The sequence below is a fragment of the Rhincodon typus genome, chromosome 22, assembly GCF_021869965.1.
Source record: "Rhincodon typus isolate 14 chromosome 22, sRhiTyp1.1, whole genome shotgun sequence".
In the NCBI taxonomy this organism is placed as follows: domain Eukaryota; kingdom Metazoa; phylum Chordata; class Chondrichthyes; order Orectolobiformes; family Rhincodontidae; genus Rhincodon; species Rhincodon typus.
This window is the reverse complement of record NC_063353.1, coordinates 8,853,873-8,863,407: the sequence shown is the minus strand read 5'-3', so window position 1 is coordinate 8,863,407 and position 9,535 is coordinate 8,853,873.

Genomic DNA, 9,535 nt, shown 5'->3' with positions numbered 1-9,535 from the left:
ATTCACCACATTCATGGTATAGGACTCTGCATGTTATGGGGAGATTATCAGATTGTTTTGTTGCAGATGCTCATTGCTTAGAGTAGAGAAATAGAGGCAGTTGATATTACTCAAGCTGTTCTTCATAAAAATATCGAGGAAAGGGGCCACAAGGAGGATGTCTTGGATGAGTGAGAATTTTTAAAATGAGTAAATATTTGCCGTGGTGGGAATAGAGTCCTGGCCAGAAAGGTAGCGATGAAAGTGATGGAAAGATTCTGCATTGTGTTCAGCTCTAAATTAATTCAGTTGAGGGGATATGGGAATGAGGCTGAGGCTAGATAGCTTATGGTCAGAGACAGAGAGAGAGGTCAAGGGATAGTGAAAACGCAATGAAATTAGGTGGAGTGATTTAGAAAGTAAAGGAGGAGGATCCCAGAGGAGCATTGGGATGTAAGTGTTACCGCTTACAGTTGTTGACAAATGAAAGGCAAATAATAAGATGTTTTTGTTAAAGTGCTGGATGAGACAAAGGAATATTGTTTTCTGATCTCCTATCTTGTGAAGAATTCTCACAGTAAAGGACTTCAGCTTTAGAAAACTGAATGCTTTTTACCCTTTAAGAACTCGGTGAACTTTCCATATGGAAAGTAAAAACTCTGCTTCCCAGGTGAAACCAATGTGGCGAAACTTGAAACACTGAAGCGCATGCTTTATATATGCCAACTTTATAATCCATCTAAACTGCGCCACATTGTGAAAGGTTTTCTGTTATGGATTTCCCTCCTGAAACTCAAGTTTATGCTGTGAAACTACACCTGTCTCCTATTGCTTTCAGCTACAGTCAAGTTCAGGATAGAGGAGTAGCGTTCTCACTTATTTGACACACTGTTATACAATCTTCACTCTCTTTTTAAATTATTTCAAGGAGCATTTTACTACAAAGTTGGTAATGATTAAATTGAAGAGAATATTTCAATATCACAATCTGTTTAGGTTTTACCTTAGTCCTTGCAACTAGGTACTTGGGATCATGCCAAGTTGAAAAGAGCAAAACATAAAATTGATTTTGAAAAACACTTAAGAGGAATAACAAATTAAAGGTACTTTAGCTCAGGCAAACATTACTTCGATCTTCTATAGTGATTATAATCTGAAAACTCTTCTTGAATTTGACTAAACTACTAATTGCGTACCTGTATGATGACTTTTTCATGCATGTTGAACTAAACCTTTTACTAAAAACATTAAAATAAATTTATTTTTAATGCTACAGCTCAGACTGTAGCCACAGGTAAATCATACACATCTACACAAGGCTGAGGCTCGAAGGAGTTTGACTGTATATGGAAGTACAGTGGGACGTTGGTCAAAATTCGACATCTGTATATGGAAATGGAGTGCACCAGAGCACAAGAATTCAAGCAAGTGCTGGAAGCGACACTTGATTCAATATTAAACACTCCTTATAGGAAATACATTTTTGTTGGATATAATGCCGATATATTACTTCAGGAGCACTAATTGCTCCATGGCAGATTTTTTAACTTGCTCTTTTTAAATTTGCCAATGTGTGGAGACCACAGTACATGAGCACATAGGGTGATTGGGTCTCAATTCAGCTAATATGTCAGAATTTAGTCTTCATTTTGATTTGCATAGTATGTATAATTTAATGCCTGACTTTCAGTAACTGTGGCCATAACCTATATGAAATAGTTACCAATGTTTGATGTATACAATAGAAAATGGTTTCACATTTGTTTCTTTATTACTTTCAATGGTTGCAGTGCCATTGTACTGGTACAGGTTAATGCTATACCTTGATGATACCATCTGCTGTAACTATATATACTTGGTGTTGTATTTTCTGCAGTTACTGCCAAACTGCAATCAACAAACGTAAAAATGTCACACTTTTCATAGTTTCCCTATGTTCTCTGCCTTTAGTGAATTTTTCATATAAGCTTTATGGAGCAATATGCTCTAACTTCACTATAGCTCAAATGCAAAGCAATATATAGAGGGCTTTATATTCAGTATCTCATTGTATGTACAAAAGAGTGTAATTATGTTCATTGTGTACATAGCTTACAATGAGCAGAGCCTATAATAAAATGCTAGTTACAAGTGTTAATATGTAAGGTTCATATCACATTGTTTTATATCATGTTATAATAAATGGTAATGTTAAATTTGGTGGTGGCATTTTAATATGCATTTATTGCGGATTCATGCCAATAAGAAAAATTACCTGAAGAAATACTTAATTGCATTGTAATGTTAATGTATCAAACTTGATTTTTGACTATTCACAAATATTGAAAGTTTTTTCATTAAATCTTAAATCCTAAATAATGTTGATTTCTAATTTATTTACAAATCTCTCATTCTTTTTTACCTGTAATATTCTCATTTGATCAAGGCACATCTTTTAAAAATTGTCTATTTTAATTTTGAATTTCTACTCAAGGGCCCAATATTTATGCACATTCAGTAATATTCAAGATTGTTTCTTTGAATGTGTCTAAGTTAATTTGAAACTATGTTCGCTAAGTTTGTAAAGTTGATGTGTACAATTATTGCAGTAGATGGGATGTCCTGGTTGCCATTGACAAAGACGTTGATGCTATATTCTCCAGGACAGCATTTTAGATACTTATATTGACCCTGGGATTTCTCTTCTGCTAGCCCTTAACTCAGGCCACACAACAGAAAGGTCAAACCAGATATCCTGTTCAGCAAGTACACATGTGATCTGACTCCCCATGTTGTAACAGATTGTTCAGTTGTCATGTCCATGGTTTAGATTGAATCAGGAGTACTTGGCTAGCAACAAGTCTCAACAGTCCTGTGTTAAGTATAAAATTAGTGATAATGAGAATTCGGCTGCATAGCAAGTAAGGGTGCGAATACCTATGAGATTGAATCTAACTTAAACTAATGACCTAAGAGTTTTCTCCCTCTCTGAAAATTATTTGAGCAAAAATCAGCCTATTATCTCTTGGGCATAAATTCACAGCTCAAAATGCTTTAATAATTTAGCACAAATTAATAATTCCACTAAAGAATTCATTGGAAGTCCAATGTGGAAAATGGGTCAGTGTATCTCAGAGTTTTTATCTGTGTCTGCTCTGGGGTTCTGATCTCAAAACTATGTCTGTGTAAAGTTTAAAAACAATTTCCCCTTCATTGTTAGCCTACCTTGTGAGCAGAACATTTTACCCAGATTTTTTTTCTGCAATTTAAAAAAGTTGCTGACAAAATAAAACACAAACAGGATCAGTCAGAGTAATGACAGCACTGTAATCATAACACAGGAATTAACAAAGATAATAAGCTGACTCTTCCCACAAGCTACATTTGATCCAATTATGGACCTTGATCTCTTGGTCGAAATATCTTAATAATCTCTCTCTGATTATCAGAAGCAGCAACGAAGACTTTTCCATTCACATAATTCTGCTGTTCCATTTTGGTTAGTTGTTTATCAAGTGCTTGTCGCAATTTAAGACATTTACTGTAACGCTAGAAGCAGAATTGCAACTATTCGTATTATACATTAACAATCTGGACGTAGGAACTGAGGGCATTGTTGCTAAATTTGCAGATGGCACAAAGGTAAGTGGAGGCACAGTCAATGTTGAAGAACTGGAGAGGTTGCAGAAGAATTTGGACAGACTAGGAGGGTGGGCAAAGAACTGGAAGCTGTAATACAATGTTGCTAAGTGTGAAGTTATGCACTTTGGTAGGAAGAGCAGATACAGACTGTTTTCTAAATGGGGAAGGACTTTGGAAATCTGAAGCACAAACAGACTCAGGAGTCATGGTTTAGGATCTTCTTGAGGTTAATAAGCAGGTTTAGTTGGCAGTCAGGAAGGTAACTGCTTTGTTAACACTCATTCCAAGAGGGCTAGAATTCAAGAGCGGAGATGTACTGCTGAGGCTGTACAAGGGTCTGGTCAGACCATGTTTGGATCTATTGAGAGTAGCTTTGGACCCCATATCTAAGGAAGGATGGGCTGCCGTTGGAGGGGGTCGAAGAATGATTTCAGAGATGAGTACTTGTCATATGAGAACCAGATGAGGACTCTTGAGTGTGTAATTGATAGAGTTTGTAAGGATGAGGAGAGACCTGATTTAAACTTACAGAATACCAAGAGGCCTGGATAGAGCGGACATGGAGAAGGTGTTTCCACTAGTAAGAGAGACTAGGACCTGAAGGCACAGCCTCAGAGCGAAGGGACAATCCTTCAGAACTGAAAAGAGAAATTTTCTTCAGCCTAAAGGTGGTGAATCTGTGGAACTCACTGACACAGACGGCTGTGGAGGCAAAGTCATTGAGTGTTTTTAAGACAGATATGGATTAGTAAGGCTATCAAGGGGAGAAGGCAGCAGATTGGGGTTGAGAAACATATTGGGTCATGATCGAATGGCATAGCAGACTTGATGGGCTGAATGGCCTGATTCTGTTCCTATATCTAATGGTCTTATGATTGACTAACGACAATTTCTGTCAGCAACTTGTTTTTTAAACCGCAGACCTGAACTTTCTGCTTTTCACACAAACAAAGATCAATACGTCATGGCTGTAAGACATTTACCTCTCCCAGAATCAGTCTTGCTACAATCTGGACCACTCCAACAACTTTGTTACTATTTAGTTAAGGACCAGTAATTTTTAATTTTAAAGTAGAGGAATTGAGAGATCCAGAGGACTTAGGAAAGTCACAAGGTTTTGAACAGACAACAATAAACTTTTCTACTTAAGTTACTGTAATACAATCTACTTGTACGTGTGCAACTTACTTCTAAGATGGTGTCATTAATATGGTATATATGGTAATAGACTATGAGCGAACACCCAGCGGTGTGCATCAAAAAGCAAATGCAATCGAGATAGACCCCACAGATTTTTTTCCAGATATTAATAACATGGGGAGTCTTCAAATCTCATGGAACTTCACAAGGGCCCACAATTATTCACTTTTGACAATCTAGCCTTGAAACTTCCTCTTGAGAGCGACTCTATCACGGACTGTCTCTACAATCACTCTAATTTTAGTCCAGGGCTCAGGCAAGGCCTGGCGCAGTCTGCTTGAAGGACTGTAATGCTGATCTTCTTGTTTCTTTATTTTTCTAATTGATTCCTAAGATTCTGTACCTAAGTACCTTGTGGCTGCGATGGCGCAAAGAACTGTAATGCTGAACTTTTTAGTTCTTTATTTTTCTAATTTATTCTTAAGATCCAGTACCCAGGTATCTTTGTACCTGAGATGGCACTATTAGTGGCAACTTTGTAAACAAATCACTGCACTTATTTGAGTAAATGTGATAATAAACCTAATTCTAATTCTAATATAAGTAAAGTATAGCGGATGCTGGAAATCTGAATTAAAAACCATGCTGGAGACAATCAGCACGTCTGGCACCATCTGTTGAGAGAAAAAACTAAGTTAACGTTTTGAGTGCGATAGAAGAGTCATATCGGACTTGAGATGTTAACTCTGCTTCTCTCTCCACAGATGCTACAGACATGCTGCGTTTCTCGAACAATGTTTTTCATTCAAATCATCTTCCTTACTTGGAGCTAAGCTCCCGTGTGCTCAGATTGCACTCGGAACAGCTCCAGCTCTTCACCAATAGCTAACAGTACCAAGCCTCCATTCTTGTTCAGTTGCAACAGGCAAATACTGCTTGAGTATTTCAATACTGCTTGAGTATTTCAATGCTTACTTTCAGTTATACTGAACTATTAATGACACATGTCTTCTCCTGAGCTTCGCATACTCCGTTTTCCAAATTTTTTTCCAAACTTAAGTCCTCCATGCAATATTAAATATAAAGTCTTTGTAACAATTATATAAATTCAAGTTATTTCTTGAGTTTTTTGGCTTTGAGAAACTCTATATAGAGATCCTTTTACAGTGCCTTCTAACACTCTAAACAGTAACATCCTCAAAGCATGATTCAGTTTGTGTAGCTGCGTGTGAAAACAGCCGACCGCATGTCCTTTTAGGCAAAACATATTCATTTTAAGACAAAACAACTCCTCCATGCTGGCATGTAAATGACAGGACAGGAAGAAGCTAAATATTATGACAATCTAAATTTGTGTTATCACAGCCTCCGTCAGCTTTTGTGACTTCTCCTTTCATTGGCTTTGCAGCTGTTATTTTAGTAGGTAAGAAGTGAGTGTGCAAAAAGCTCTGATATTGAAGCTATTTCAAGTTGTCTACTAATGTGTGGCTTTGAATATGTTGTGAAGCTGCATTTTAGTGTGGATCCAGCATGTTAGATACCCATACACATTAGATACCCATGTGCACCATGTTGCAAACATTTGGGAACCTTGCCACCGGTTACAAGTTCTGTGCATTAATAGTTAAATCTAACTAGATATCACCTATCCATTCCCACATTTTTCATCTTGGAAGCAAAGAGATCCCTGTTTAAGTCTGAGTGCTGCTCCCCTCACTCTCCACCGTTAGGCTGTCACCAGTTGAAGATTAGACAATTAAGTTGGAGAGCAGAAACCTGAAATTTCTCATCTAGCATGGCATAAGCAGTACAACTTCACTACATAAGATATTCATTGTGCTTTTGGTAAAAAAGAATTTCAAAAACATTGTTTATCCATTACTGGGGACATTAGTCCTAAACTTGGATTGTTTATCCTCAATTTTAGCTATTTGTAGTGCACCTGCATGCAAAAATGGATATTGAGCTTAGTGGTATCCTTGTTGAGATTTCTTTAAATAAGCATTTGAATGCAATTTATCTTCAATAAATATTTTTAGTGGATCCAGATCTAGGCCATTTCAACCTTTCTAGAGTTTAGACTTTACTGACTTCCCACTTCTCAAAACCTATGCTACAGAATCCTGCTGTGAAATGAAATTGAGAAATGATCGATAGGAGATATTGTTACGCATTTCAAATGGAAGAATCATACAGAATGAAAGTTCCCCTCCATGTTGCACACCAGAAATCTTACTGGACCAACATTCCAGTACTTTGGTTACAAAAACAATTAGCGTTGGACAACAAACGTTGGCCTTGCTAACGATACCCCTGTTCCATGAATGAATAAGCAATGTCACAAAATTAAAGAGCTAAGGACATGGCTGAATACCATCTTCCCTGGGATGGACAGTGAACTTAAGGCAGTGGTGTCATAACAGTGTCACTGGATTTGTCACCAGAGATTCATAGCTATTGCTATGAGGTCATGAGTTTAAATCCCAACATAGCAGCTGGTGGGATTTAAACTGAATAAATCTGCAAGTTAAAGCTAGTTTGAGTAATGGTGACCATGACAACTTCCATTTATTGTTGTAAAAACTCATCTGGTTCATTAATCTCTTTTACGGAAGGAAATCTGCCATCCTTACATGTGGCAACAGACCCACAGCAAGTTAACTTTTAAAAGCTCTCTGAAAGGGCTGAGCCAAACACTCTGTTCAAGGGCAATTGGGGATTGGCAACTTTGACAGTGATGCACACATCCCATGCGAGAATGAAGAAAAACAGTCTCTTTCTGGGTCAAGGAAATACATTGATGTTTTACACTGGGATGATTATAGAGCTGGGATATTACCAGCTAATTTATAAAGTGAACTGTTTCTCCTTCTGATCCATTTGAAACTGTTGTCTTGTTATGTTATCCATGACACCGGCAGAGTAGTTGCCATTGTTTTGTGTGTTGAAGTGAGTGACTAATCTGTTTCACTTTGCTCAGACATAATCTGCCACATTGTTATGTGCAACATCATTATTAATAAATAACTAAATGATCTTTTTACTTAAAACAAACCCAGTCTTAAATGTTGCAGAGCTTTTTTTTTTATTATGGGTATAGAAAAATAAACCTTATCTACTTCCATAACCAGTATACTCCTCCAGTAACTGAAATTTTGTATCCTCATCCTTTTACTTTAAATTTTGCCATGGCTTTACTGCTACCAATCTCCCTAATTTTCTCTAGTCACACAACCTCTTAAACTCCTTAGCAAGAACAGAAAATGCTGGAGAAAAACAGTTAACATTTGAGTCTGAGATGGCTGTTCTTCAGAACCCTCCCAAACTCTTTGTTCCTCTGAACCTTACCTCCTGTAAATGTCCTTTCACCCTGCCATGGTGGATGTGCCATCAGTTGTCTTAGTCTCACACTCTGGAATTCCTTTCCTAAACAACTCAAGCACCTTTCTTCTGTTTAAAACCCACCTCGTTGTTCAAATTTATGGCCAGCTTAACCAAGGGCAAATCACCACACAAGCCCCACTTAAACTTTTGGTCACCAGGAAAATCTGCAATAATGCAGAAACCAGACCTCAGATGAGGTTCTCAATTTGTTATGGTTCCAGACAAGTGAGGCTGAACTGATTACACTTCTGTATTCAACCACCTCTTTGGTTGGTTCCAATAAGGTTAATTTAAAGAAAGATCCCTTGTGGATACTTCTCCCAGACCCAAATCAATTTATATTTGAGTCAGGAACCAAACGAAGCAGTCTTGTTTGAATTAATTAAATGTGTAAGTTTATTAATTACTACACAAGAGTAGATATACTAATACCACATACGGATTAGAAATAAGGAGCAAGTCCAAATAGAAACTTCAAAGACACAGATATATGGATGTGTCTGATTTATTTGCAAAGATCAGATAGTTGAATGTTGTGATTTGTTGTAGTGGAGGTTACCATTAACATTGTCATTGGTAATTGAATAGTTGGTTTCATGATCCTTAGTTTCTCAGATTAGTTGAGATTCTGTTGTTCTGATTCCTTTTGACCATGATTGAATTCCAGCATTCAGGGTGAGACAGAGAGACTTTTTGTCCTTTTCCCTTTTGTCTAGTTTGCAGTACTTGGAGTGAGAGAGGCTATCCCTTTACCTGGAACACAGGAGTGACTGGGGGATAATTCTTCAACTGCACATTATTACTTGCACCAGGCTGGTACACACAGGAACATTCAAGCCCACTTGCACATTCCCATAGAGATGAAACTGGCTTCTTAACTGCTGTCTGTGTATTCTTCAAAGGGAAAATCAATCTGCAAGTGGCTGGCTTCTTTTGAGCAGCATCTTATCAGCTCATCACTAATTTTGTATTCACAAGAGATCAGTCTATGGATGGTGGAAATAATCAATCCAGTCTGTTTTGACTTGCTTCTTCCCCCTTTGAAGGTCTATTGTTTGAGGTTCTTTTTGCATCCACAGATATGACCTTCCCTGGGTCTCTCTCTCCAGACACTTAATTTACATCCACAGCCACTTTTGGCTGCGTCAGTACTCTTTTGAAAAGACATATTTTGGAATTATAAGTTTAAAAACATCCACAGCACTTTGGGATTCTGATCTGTAGTTATGACACTGGTGATCCATTCACTCAGTGTTTATTTCCGTATTAACACAGTGTGGAGCTGGAGAAACACAGCAGGCCAGGCAGCATCAGAGGAGCAGGAAAGCCGAGGTTTCGGGTCGGGACCCTTCTTCGACCTGAATTGTCAGCTTTCCTGCTCCTCTGATGCTGCCTGGCCTGCTGTTTTCCT